Raw genomic sequence first — 14,489 nt, 5'->3', positions numbered from 1 at the left:
AGTTGTTTTAACTTAATTTATAGTATTTGTGAGCAATGTACACGAAATAACTAAAAAAAAAATAGAACACAAATAAATACTATTCCTAATTATTACTTTCATTGATCACAATGAATCGATTTTCAAAAGGTTGATAACCAGTATTCCAATGCATCTTCTAATGATAATCTGATTTCGTACGCCTCTGGTTGAGCTTCCACTATCCCACTAACGAAGCACAAAACGGTCTTGAATTTAAAATAAATTGGGTCAATTGCTGCGTTCCGGTCAGAACCTTGTGTCATTTTTTTCAGATAGTTTAGTTTACCTTGTTGGGATGTAAACGTCGAAATTGCGCAAATTGCCACCGTTTCGACAACACCCGCATCTCTTTTGTTGGTGCACTTCTCTAATTCAATTGTTTGTGTAGTTTTGCAAAAACTTTTATCTTTTGTTTATTATGCACTTTAATATAATTATGTTATCGGGTGAAATATCACAAGTGTGACTGAAATAATTAAAGGATTAGGAAAGATCTAAATGTTCATTGTTTAATGTTTTTGCAAATTATAGAAAAAGTTTTTTTCTCTTTTCTTCAATGTTGGTATGCATGTTTTTTAATGTCAGCTTTGAGCTTTTTTAATCTTTCCTAACCAACTTTTTCTTCTACCTGGCGATCTGTTTCTTGCTTTCTATTTTTGCTGTGTTGACTCCATTATATTTTCCTGTTTTTAGCCCACTGGTTTATATCTTGTATCCCACATCTCGTTCAAATTTCAACATTTTTATTTTGTGTCTCAGCATTTTCGTTTTTATCTTTGCATATCCGAAGTTTTCCTGTTATTTCTGTTATAAGAAATAAATTTGTCGTACAGTTTCTGCTATTGTCTCAGTAGAAGAAAAAAAAAGAAGTAGAAAACTTCTACAGATATATGTCCTGCACGTAATTCAAAAGAGCTCTTACTCAGTTTGTAGTATCTTCTCGACACGAATGTTGGAGGGTCTTGGGCTTGATATCCATAAGGACATTTTCACCTGATCATCTTTCACTGTATTTTGTTAACAATTCTTTGTTGGAATTAGATTATCTCGCAAGAACAAAACTCTGTAATGCGAGAAACATATTTCCTTTTTGATTTTTAATGTCAAGCAATAGCTCGACAATGTATTGCCGACGTAAAACATGTCGCCCACTTTGGACAAAAAGTTTTTAACTTACAACGTATTTTTTAAATTTTTTTATTGCTCAGCTATAATCTATCCGTGAGTCCTCCTTCCTCCCATAATAATTTCTTTATATAGTTTTTATTTTTCGTATAAGAATTTGTAGTTGCTTTTTTGGGCGGTTGAAACCGTCCAGATTTCATAGAGACTGACACCTAACAGGAACAACAACAAAATCAGAATGAAGAACAGATTGAGATAACATTAATCGAAGTAAAGAATGCCATAAAGACTTTAAAGAACAAAAAATCAGGGGGACCAGGAGGAATCGTTAATGAACTAATTAATTACGGAACGGACAAACTACACAGAATTATACACGAAATGTTCACTAACGCTATAAACCTGAACGAAATACCAGATGAATGGTCCAAAGCATATATAACCTCGATACATAAAAAGGGAGATAAGAAGAAATGGGGAACTACAGAGACATCAGTGTGATAGCATGTATGGGCAGGTTATATGGAAAAATACTGAAAGAAAAACTGGAAAAATCTATCTTAAATAAATTCGGAGAAGATCAGGCGGGGTTCACGGCAGGAAGATCTTGCATAGACCACATATATACACTCCAACAATTAATTGAAAAAAAAATGGCAAAAAATAGACCAGTACACATGGCATTCATAGATTTAAAAAAGGCATATGACACGGTCCCCAGAAAACAACTATGGAATACCATGAAGGAAATCGGAATAACTCAAAGGTTAATAGAAGCCGTAAAAAACCTTTACAACAACAACAAGGTAAGAGTTAAAACCGGCAATAAATACTCCAACGAATTTAAGACCACAAAAGGCTTATTGCAGGGATGCTCTACATCTCCGACACTGTTCAAGATATTCCTCGAACAAATATTAAAACCATGGAAAAGGAAATGTGAACGGGTGGGAATACCAATCCGAGACAACTTCTTGTACACACTAAGCTTTGCATATGACCAAGTGGTAACGGCTCAAGATGAAGAAGATCTGTGCTATATGCTCCGAAAATTAGAAAAGGAATATACAAAAAATGGACTGGAAATAAATCTAGAAAAGACCGAATATTTAAATAACAGAGCAAGAACCAGTGAGAAACTTGGAAATGGACGATAATAGGGAAATTAACGGCACTTACAAATTCAAATATTTAGGATTCATACTCTCAAAAAATGGAGCCACCGAGCAAGAGATAACCAGCAGATTGGCACAGACAAGAACATGTATTAAACAAATGAACGGGGTACTGTGGAATAGACAGATTACCAGAAATACAAAGAAGAGAATTTATAACACCTTGGTACGCAGTATAATGACCTATGGAGCAGAGAATTGGGTAATAAATAAACGAAACAGGTCCAAAATCACAGCAACTGAAATGGAGTTTATGAGAAGAAGCTGCAGAGTGACAAAAATGGATCGCATCAGAAATGAGGAGATAAAACGAAGAATGGCAGTAGAACAAGACATACTTAGCTACATTGAAGAAAAACGTTTAATTTGGTATGGACATGTGAGAAGAACAGATCATACAAGGTGGATAGCAAAGATTTCGGATTGGAGCCCAATAGGAAGGAGGAAAAGAGGTAGACCCCGAAGATCATGGAGGGATAAAGTGGACGAATCCATGGAAAGACGAGACCTTAGAGATGGAGAATGGCAGAACAGAAAGGACCGGAGACGTTGTCTGAAAGAAGGAAGGCGGCGACAGCTGTAAAAATCCTTATATAGATAGATAGATAGATAGATAGATAGATAGATAGATACATAGATATCTATGATTATGTAGTAAAATGTGTTTTTGATATAAGACACATGTCATGTCTATTTTTTTCCGGTAAATTTGAATTTTTGATTATTAAATTAGAATAGAAAGTTAATTATAATGTCTTATTTGCCGATTTTTCTATTAACAAAAATATAGTGTAGCAAAGTATAATTATCAGTGTAAACGTGTCATAACATTGTTCTAAAAGCATTAATTAGCAGACGTATTGTATACGGCGCGTATACTCCGTTTGATTGTATAACAATATACTTGCACTCTGTTGACCTTTGAGTATAGATTTCAACATTTGATCGTCTGTTTATGGCTAGTGTCAATGGTTGTCATGTAAAAATGTTATGTTTAAAATCACGTACTGTTGTGGACGATAAATTTATTGATCACGACAGGTTTTTGTATATAGGTGTTATCAAAACTGATAACAAGAGTTCTTAAACGTTTTAAGTGGTTCTGGAAAAGTATTTACATTGACATTCATGGATTCGAATTCATAGAAAAGGATAAAAGTTATCTTTACAGAAATTACTTTTTGCTTAGTAATTTATCAGGATATTAATTGTTAAGATTTATTTAGGTCAACAGACGTAGCCAAAAAACTACAGTCATAAACCTTGTATGTTCTATTTTGTATTTTAGATATTAGACAAAAGTGACGGAGATAGTGAATCTCCTTGCCTCAATACTTTTGTTTTAGGTATTTACATTTGTGTTGTCAAGTTGTCAAGTGTGTTTTCTACAATTGACAACACAGACGAAAGGTTAAGATATAAACATCTCAGATTGTAAAGCATTATTTTGAGATTTCAGCTGAACTGTATTTTTATTATAATTATTACTACGACTACCACTAACGGTTTCCATAATTATCAGTGTATTATTTCTTTCAACCGTCCGCTACAGCCTTTTTATCCTACTAATATTTATCTTGGAGGTTTTTTCTTACCTGAGTCACATCTACCTCATCTCTAAACGATCTTTTATGTATCCCCCCTTCTTATTCGCATTGGCATTTATTCAGTGTCCTGAGTACATTATTCTTCCATGTTAGCCCAAGATTTTTGCTCTATATAATCCATTATATCAGCAGAACAAATTCTAGCCGTGATAATCGTGGAACTTTCTAAACCAATACTGTTTGAGAATGCGATCCACCAGGGGCCTTAGACACCACATTTAGCCCTATTATATTTAATATAATCAACAAAATAATAGCATTAGAAGCATCAAAACAGAAGTTTTAAAAGAACTGGAGAAAAGAAATACACAACGCAAAGTAAAAATAAACGAAATATAAACGAAATAAATAAACCAAAAAAGTATTGAAAAAAAAAGAAAATTCTATATATATGCAAAGTATGAACAGCCACTCCCCAGAAGGTATACAGAAGTACAAAGAGAAAAATAGAAAAGTATAACGAGAAAGACCAAAAGAAAAGAATGACAAATTGAACAGTACATAGAAGAAACAAGGAAATCTGAATCTTCTCCTTCTAAAGGTGCCTATCTTCTAGTGACGTTGGTGAACACATTGACCTATCTTATTCTATTCACAGCAGCTCGAAATAGATCAGTTGATGTTAGAGCAGTCCATTTCCTGGCTAGCCAAAATATACGTCTGCGTCCAGAGCTAACAATCATTTACAAATCCATTTGGGAAATGTACCGATAGAAAGGGTTGATAAATACAAATACCTAGGAACCTGGATTTTAGACAATAATGATCAAAAAACCGAAATAAGAGCAAATACCTTAGATTAGAACTGAGAGTAAGAGCACTGAGATGCTACGTGTTTTCGATACTGCAATATGGACTTGAAAGCGGGACATTAAAGCAAGAAACATAAATAAGTAACAGTCCTTTGAAATGTTGTGTTACAGGAGAATGCTTAGAATAGCATGGACACAGAAGAAAACTAACACGGAAGTATTGCGAGAAATGGGCAAAGAATGCGAAATAATAAATACAATAAAAATAAGAAAGTTACAATATATGGGACACGTAATGAGGGGACAGCGATATGAACCGCTAAGCCTGATAATACAGGGAAAGATAGGAGGAGGAAGGAGTATAGGAAGGAGAGTGTCATGGTTGAAGAATTTAAGGGACTGGTTTAAATGCAGTTCTATAGAACTCGGGAGACGAATGGCATTAGTACAAGACAGACTAAACTACATTGAAGTAAACATTTAATTTGGTATGGACACTTGAGAAGAGCAGATAGTCCAAGGTTGATATCAAAGATTTTGAATTGAAGCCCAATGGGAAAGAGAAAAACAGCAGATCCTGAAGATCATGGAGGGATGAAGTAGACGAAGCCATAGAAGGGTAAGTATTTCCGCCATTCAGCAGCATAGGAAGGACTGGAGACATTGGTAACGTTTAAAATTAAAAACAGCCGCAAAAGAACCTCTTGCAAGATACTAGGGAAAAAGGAGCCTATGAAAAGTGCAAGAGAGTTCGTAATGGGACATGCACTAGTAAGAAACGAAAATAGAACAATGTTGAAACTTATCCATAAAAGTAAACTAATAATTTTGCGGATTACGGAAAGAGGTGGAGATTCATAAAAGGGCAAAGAACCAAAGGCCTACTACCAAAGATTAGTAGATATCATACCTCAGAGAACGCAACCAAAAAATTGAGTAACAGTGTACAGGAGTAGCATCAAACAAATTACCGCAAATGAGAGAGAGTGAATTGAATGAATCGCCAGTAGTAATATGGGTCTTATTGTCAAGAAGTTGAGTGATAACCTAAAAATAAAAGAGTTAGAAGATAAAGATGAAGATGAAGAAAAATAAATACATATTACAATAATAAATATATTAATAGAAAAAAATATACGAAAAACATGTGTGATTCAGTTAAACTCTAATAAATGTTGGTTGGAACGAAATTTTTTGTTTCGCAGCGAATAGCATTCATTAATATCTTCAAACTGTTCGATGATATTAATAGAGTCTGCTATTATCTGAATAAACAATTTACTAGGAAAGCTCATCAATTGTAATTCAAATTATTTGCAACTTCTGTAGAAACAATCCCCATATATTTACTATATTAAAATAAATACCAAATGTTTTAAATAATATTTTACAATATAATAACATTTTTATGTGCAAAACCCTATAAACATCACAACAACTTTACGTGCCTGACTTTCTATTGTGCCAATAAACCCTTTCCAACGTTTTATTTCCGAAGTCGTGGCGAAAAGAAGTTAGTAATTTATGTATGTATCGGCGTTTACTTTGGAGTACAAGACTTTTCCATTGCATACCGGGTAATGACGTTTTTAGTTAGCTTTCCAACAAAATAACCAAAGACATAAGAACGTTGACGTCTGAAATCGCCGAGATGAAATTTATATCGATCCAAAAATACCGGTATTTGGAAAAATTCGGGATTATTTATAGTTGAATGTGTGATAGATAAATCAACAGGCTTAGTTAGTGACAGAAAATATTTGTTTTATGTGCTTGGAGAATACACCAGGTAATGTTTTTTAAAAGAATAAAAAACTTAAAGGCAAACCATAACTCCACAACTTGCAAATATTCGCCTAAAATAAATATTAAAACTAAGATTGTTTTGAAACTAATCGTTCTCGTTAAACATCGGTCTCTATCCTGAGCAACATATTTCCAATTTGTTCCGGCTATTCTTTTAATGTCATCAACCCATCTCATCTGTGGTCTTCCTCTTGGTCGTTTATTTTCGTAAGGTATCCAATGTTGTATTGTAGTATTCCAACGTTGGTCTTTTTGTCTAGAAGTGTGGCCCGCGAAGCTCCATTTAAGTTTGGCAATTTTTGTTGCTATGTCCTCGACTTTTGTTTTGGATCTTACCCAGTCGTTCCTCTTTTTATCTGACAGTCGTATACCTAACATTGCTCTTTCCATTGTTCTTTCTGTTGTGGCTAGTTTATTCATGTTTGCCTTGGTTAGGGTCCAGGTTTGACATCCATATGTCATGATAGGAAGGATGCATTGGTTGAACAGTTTGCTCCTCAAGTATTGGGGTATTTTGCGGTTCCTAAGTATCCAACTAAGTTTTCCAAATCCTGCCCATGCTAGTCTGCTGGTCTTGCTCTTCTAGTAATTTCCGCACTTTGGTTCTCTTTGTCAAGTCTCAGGATTTGGCCTAGGTAGATATATTCCTGGATTTGTTCTATCTCACTGCCATTTTATACGTCTGGGGTCATCTGTGTTTGTCATTATTTTTGTTTTTTCAAATTCATTTTTAGGCCGACGTATTGGGAGCTGGCTGCTAGTTCCCCCATGATAATTTGCAGTTCCTCGAATGTGCTCGCTATAATCACTATGTCGTCAGCGAATCTAAGGTGGTTTAACTTGTTGCCATTAATGTTAATGCCATAGGTTGACCAATTTGTAGTTTTGAAGACGTCTTCTAGGGCTAGGTTGAAAAGCTTTGGCGATATTACGTCTTCTTGTCTCACTCCTCTCTTAATGGGGATGGGATTTGTATTTTCGTCTATGATAGTATTCTATGATAGTACAACTAGACGAAAAAACAAAGACGAACATACTTTAAGATAGATATTGGTATTAATCCACTATAAAGTTGCTCAGGCTCAACATTTGAAGAACTTTTTGAGTTTGCAGGTACTAGAACAAAATGCCGTATTGTAGGCAACCTGTTTTAGTGCAACCATACCAGGATGGTTTATAGAATACTGTAGCTCTCGGCCAAATTTAGTTGGAAAGGGGCGAGAAATTTGGAGAGAAATTTTGTCCAGGCAAAGAAGATTTCTTGATTGCAACCAATTACATCAAAAGGTGTTGGTTTTGATCTTGCCGCTTTAAACACTTTATTCCACTGGTCAGGAATTTCCACTCTAGCTTTTTGATTAATAAATCCAAAATCGTTGTCGCATTCCAAGTATGAGTGCCCCCGCATTGGAAATACGACAATGATAGAGTCGAACCCTTTACGTTAAAACTCACGAAAGTAGGCTGACTTTTATAATACACATCACAATATTCAGCTGTCTATAGTTTATAAATCAAGTAAATATAATTTTTTTCTTTTGTTGCAGGTAAGAATTTTGTACATTAAACATTATTACTTGTTTAGGTAAGTTATACTTTTATTTTGACGTATAGCATTATATATCATCAAAAATGTTAGCGTTCGGTGTCTTTAAATATTAACTTTAAAACATATATTACGGAAATGGTGTCAGATTTAATTCAGTAGCTGATCGTTTACTTTTGCTTCTATTACAATTTTTATGGCGATTGTGAATCAGATAATCTAATAATTTTTTTAGCTCGATCCACACTCTATAACAACAGATGTTATAGAACAATAATTCATCATCTCTTCATTATAAATAGTACTATGACCCTAATATTTTAGATCTTCCTAAGCTTTTTTATCTAAAACGACCACTTTTTACAATCATGTCACCCTCCAAAATTATCATCTTATTTGCAGTAGTAATTCCACTTTTAAATAAATATTCTAAATACTCTGCTTTTGTCACTGCGTTTTAAACGTTTTTCAAGATCATTGTCTTGATTGTTTCAGTTTTTGTTCTAAATCCCTACTAGCAAGTATTGTTTTTAACAAGTATTTCCTAATACTAAATCATTTAGTGTATCATTCAGTATGTACAAATATAGAAGACCTACATTGTAACTTCGAATCCTAAGTACCAAGTATAAAGAAACTGCTCTAGATAAATTACGACTTCGTGGATTGTAAGGACATTCTAAGGGACGACCTAAGCATAACGTCTACATCATCAGCATACGGAAATCTCACCCTGTAGTTTTCCTTAATAAATGTATTAGTCTCTTCTACATATGTCCCAACACACGTTGATAGTCCCTCACACATGTCTCTCACAATATTCACATGCCCACCGGATGCTCCTTTCTTATTGAGCGCAAACCACAGAATCTCTCGAAGCACTCTATTATATGCTTTCTCAAGATCAATAATAAGGGTGTTTAATTATTTCTATATTTTGCATCACTTACCTTGAAATACATAATTAAAATTGTATATTTTTACCATGCTAATAATAAAACTAAAATACCACAAGAGAATAGCTTATGAATGATTGTCGTTTGCTTTGTTTCCAAAAGATAACAGAACAAAATATTTTATTTTGAAATCAGCTTCCGATGTGAAACCCGAAAAGTCCTATCAATATGTCGTGATAAGACTTTTCGGAATAAACCACAACACCATATGGGTTATTCCCAAAGAAATAAATTTGATAAAAGACTATTTGGTAATTATTTAGATTAGGCCTTAAATGCCTGATTTTAGCCGAAAAGGTAGAAAACAGCTCAAATTTTAATATTTTTTTTAGTACAAACTAGTAAAAGGCCAAATAAAATTTAAAATAGTATAAAAAAATCAAAAAACAATAGAATATTAAAAATTTGTAACTGAGAAATCAACAAGCACGCCGTATTTGTTAACACAATAAAAAAGTGAGTTTCTTCAATTTTTTTCAATAGTAAATTGTCAAAATAGGTTCAAACTTGTAAAAGGGAGAAATATTCACCATGTAAAAAATTATGCTAAATGCTTTAGTATGACATGCTAAATCTTAAATTTTTTAATAACTTTAAAACTATAATTATACAGTGTGTCCGTAAAGTATGGAATAAATTCAATATTTCCTAAATGAAAAGCCTTTTTAAAAAAATCTAAAACACGTCGATTTTTAAATTTAATGTTCTACATTTAACAATAAAATTCCATTATACAAGGTGATACACATTACAGTGATGACGTCATCGGCTCTTTTTTTTTAAATGTAACACCCTGTATTTTAGGACATTTTTAGATAGATAAAAATGAGCTGATTCCAAAAAAGTATAATACTGGAGGTCTAACGGATATAATTTGAAAAATATGCACTTAGAAAATTAATTTTTATTGATTTATAATATTAATAAATTAAAAATAAATTATAATAAATAACTTGAGAGTAATCCTGTAATTAATACATGACTTAATTTTAAATGTTCGAGTTGTAACCCTTGTCGTATTTGACAGTAACCCAAACGTTGTACAAATTCTTGTAGAACGTTGTTTATGCTTTCTTGAGAAATATTGTTTATTTCTTTACGAAGTCTCCAATATTTGCAGGTTTCGTTTTATGAACAACATTCTTTAAATGACCCCACATAAAATAATCCAAAGGATTGAGGTCTGGCGACCTCGCTGGCCATTCAATATGTCCACGTCTTCCAATCTACCTATTCGGAAAAATTTCGTTTAGGTACCTTCGAACATCTAAAACATAATGCGGAGGCGCACCATCCTGTTGAAACCATAAACTTTTATCAAAACCTCCAAGATTAATTGTACTGGGGAATAAATTAACTAAAGTAGGTACGAGATATATATATATATATATATATATATATATATATATATATATATATATATATATATATCGGTTTTAGAACGTCTTTCGACGTTGTCCGATGCCTAACTTCCATGTCCTTCTATCGTACCATTGGCCATCTCTAAGATCACTTGTACTCATTGCCTTGGTTACCCCTTCTTTCCATGTCTTTTTGGGTCTTCCTCGTTTTTTACGGTTTGGTGGTACCCACTGCATAATCTTTTTGGGCAATCTTGTGTCTTCCATTCTTTGAACATGACCATACCAAATTAACTTTTTCCTCTCAATATCTGTTGGTAAGTAACCGTCTACTCCAATTCGTCGTCTTATTTTCCCTTTCCTGCGGGATATACCTAACGATCTACTAAATACATTCATTTCTACAGCTTCTAATTTTTTTCTGTTGTTCTCGGTTATTCGCCAAGTTTCTGCTCCGTAAAGTAGGCTGCTTTTAATTAGTGTTTCATATATATATATATATATATATATATATATATATATATATATATATATATATATATATATATATATATATTGTATTTTCGCTTTATTCCTATTTCGGAGCTCCAAAGTATTCCATTTAGGCAGCCAATTGTTCTTCTAGCTTGTATTACCCTTTTCTTTGTTTCCTCTACAGGATGTAATTTCTTCATTATTTCTTCATTTCTTCGAGATACATTACTTCGAGGTACGAGATACCCACTTAAAAACTGGAGGTATGCTGGCCCGTTTAAATTACCTTCGAAATAGTAGGGTCCAATGATTTAATTTCTTACAATGCCAGCCCATACGTTTACCTTTTGCGGGTATTGTGTATGATGTTCCCGCATCCAGTTGGAGTTTTCTTTTGCCTAGTATCTACAATTCTGACGGTTGACCTTGCCATTTAATTTGAATGTAGCCTCATCAGAAACAATAATATTTTGAACCAAGAGAGGGTTTCAGTGGCTGTTATCCATCATTATTTCGCAAAATTGTATTCTTTTATCTGGATCATCTTCGTTTAATTCCTGTACAACTGTACATTTTACTTACTTTTACGTACTTTGTGTACCGTTGTTTTGCAAACATGGAGATCACTACTAACCTTACGTACAGAAGTGTGCGCATCTTCTTCAAAAGCAAATAGAACATCTAATGCAATATAATTTACAGAGGGACGACCTGATTTGCGTGCATTTTTAACCGTACCGGTTTATCGAAATTTCTTTTCAATCTTACTTACTGTTGACTGCGTGATGGGTATTTCTGAATATTTATCATTAAATAAATTACACACTTCCATCTGAGTTCGCGATTTGTCTCCATACCCAAGCATCATGAGTATTCCAATTCTTTGCTTTACACTCAAATTCATTTCTATTATTATTATACTTAAAATTAATACTAAGCAATAATACAGAACATTCACGAATTAATACAATTATTGTACTACTTAATTTTTATTGAACGTTACTAAAAATAATTACAGTTTATCAAAAACTAGAAGTAGGCTACTTTTTTGCAATTGATAATAAATAATTTATTTTCTAAGTGCATATCTTTCAAATTATATTCATTAGACCCAAATATTATACTTTTTTAAAATCAGCTCATTTTTATCGATCTAAAAATGTCCTAAAATACAGGGTGTTACATTAAAAAAAAAGAGTCGATGACGTCATCACTGTAAGGTGTATCACCTTGTATAATGAAATTTTATTGTAAAATGTAGAACATTAAACTTATAAAAATCGACGTTTTTTAGATTTTTTTAAAAGGCTTTTCATTTAGGAAATATCGAATTTATTCCATACTTTACGGACACACTGTATATTATAACATATGATGAATATGTATATATATATATACATATATATATATATATATATATATATATATATATATATATATATATATATATATATATATATATATGTATATTTTTATATATTACATACCTAGCATTTTTTAAGTATTTTTAGCTGTACGTTACGATGGGACTATTATAGTTCAGTAGTAGTATTCAATTTAAAAATTTAATTATAAAAAATTTGTTTATAAAAATTGGTATCACTTTTTGATATGGGTGACTTACATATTCGTATTCAGCAAAAACTTTTACATGAGATAGAATAGTTTTTAACTATCCACCGATCCATGTATATGTATACAGAAAGATATCCAGTTGCTGGACTAATTGAGGAAAAATATTTTTTGCTTGTCACTTAAAATTAATCCACGTTTTTGCTTCCTCCATCATACCATTGAATGGAAAACATTATTTTAACGTCACGGCCAGTAAAAATACTGACTGGAATCTTTGATAAGATAAAACAATCGAGTATCAAAGTCCGCTAAAATTTGCGTCAAAATATTACATGCAAAGTAAATAAATTGTATAAAAATAACAGAGACTGTAGAGATGGTATAGTTACTTATTTCATTAATATTTTGCTAAATTTTTTTTTCGATGTTTAAATTTTATATTTAGGATTTTAAATACAAATTTAGCTCAGGAGTCACATAACTTTATTTTTAATAATATAGAGAACAGTTATTAAAATAGTTTATTACTGTTAAAAATCAATTTACATTTAAACAATGAATTTGCCTTTCAAAACTAGAATAACTATTATTGGAAGTTTGGGATTGGCGATAGTAGGTATTTCGGTCTCACCCCACGTCTAATTTTAATTTCCTCCGACAGCTGCTTATTAAAGCGTCCTTTTGCTCAGCAAGCTTATCAAATCCAGGGAATTTCCCACTCTTCACCGTTTTTAATGCGTGTAATATTTCTTCTGTTGTAATATGCGGACCTATTTCTTCTGAAGTGTGTTCTTGGTCCCCTCTTTCATCATCAAACAGTTTGTCGATGTATTCTGCCCATCGTTGTGCTTTATCATCCATCTGCGTAATCCCGTATCTATCCAGAAGTGCACCAGTGGGATTTTGCTTTCTTAGTCCTGCCATTTCTTTTATGTTTAGATTAAAAAAATCGTATTTTTTGAAGATCCTCTTCAAAATAATTTATTTTTCTTCAAAGTATTTTTCTTTTGCCTCCATTATCGTCTTTATGATCTCGTGTTTAGTCTCCCTTTAACAAGTATTTAAGGAAACTATTTAGTGGTAATAACGCGATGTAACTACAGCAAGAAAACGACATAGAATAATAACCAGGCTTAGATTTGCCAAATACAAGTACTCCGTCTTGTTGTGAGGAGTAGAGGCTTGAACCGTGAATGTAGCGTGAACATCCTTGGGGCCTTCAAAATGTAGATATATCGACGTATACTCTGAAGAGAAGCGTCACATATCTAGGACATCTTCCGACACCAGAGGTATGAGCTCCCAGGACTAATCATAGAATGAAAGATAGAGAGCCGCAGATGACCTGGTCATAGGCAATGTTTCTGGCTGAAGATATGATTGGATAAGACTCGATTCATTTACAGTCCTGAGAAAGGCATAAAACTGAACACAGTTCGCCGAAATTGTTGTCAGCCTCCTCTAATAGAGACAACATTGTAAGGAGAAGAATATTCTTGGCTTCAGATAGTACACCCATTCGCTATCTTTGTAATTAAGTAAACTCTCAAGCTTTCGCTCCAGTGATGTTAATTTCCTTACATATCAGCAATGAATCATTTTCACTAGGTTAACTTTTACTGCTGTAGTTGTGAGGATGCTATACACCTCTCTTAATACATCAACTGAAACAAAAATATCATCGCAAGCTAATATCTGATAGCTTTGTATGTAATGTACATGCCCTCGTTATTGATTGTCACTTTAACCAGTTTGATTAATTAATTTTTTTGTTAATAATAAGTAAATAAAAGATACAGACTAACAATAAACCAAACAAAAATTTAAGATATATAAATGAGAGGAGACATAAGAAATAATCGCAAATATGTCGAAATGAAAGGAGCAGTGACTGTCTATAGTTTTGAAAAAGTGACATAATTTGAATACTTAAGGAACTATAAGGAATACGGGAAAATAAGGAAAAAAGATAAACCAAAGATTACTCAAGCGGAGTAGAGCAATAGGGTCACTAAATTAAATACTGAAAGCAAAAAATGTGTCAAGAACACCTAAACATCGAGTCTACGAGACAGTAATTAGACCCACGAT

The 14,489-nt window shown here is 32.8% G+C and overlaps 1 protein-coding gene across 4 annotated transcripts in view; it reads left to right on the top strand.

The window, feature by feature from the left end:
* Tob (Transducer of ERBB2) overlaps window positions 1–14,489 on the top strand; it is a 242,177-nt gene that overhangs the window by 59,740 nt on the left and 167,948 nt on the right. Inside the window, exon 2 of one of the 4 annotated variants that reach the window (XM_072532292.1) lies at window positions 8,034–8,071. The exons of the other annotated variants lie outside the window; for them this stretch is intronic. The gene's annotated coding sequence lies outside the window, so the exon portion shown is untranslated. The remainder of the gene's footprint in view (window positions 1–8,033; window positions 8,072–14,489) is intronic. 4 annotated transcript variants of the gene reach the window in all.

This window comes from Diabrotica undecimpunctata, chromosome 5, assembly GCF_040954645.1.
Source record: "Diabrotica undecimpunctata isolate CICGRU chromosome 5, icDiaUnde3, whole genome shotgun sequence".
Taxonomy (NCBI): domain Eukaryota; kingdom Metazoa; phylum Arthropoda; class Insecta; order Coleoptera; family Chrysomelidae; genus Diabrotica; species Diabrotica undecimpunctata.
Note: the sequence above shows the minus strand (reverse complement) of the source record. Positions and strands in the feature narration are given on the sequence as shown.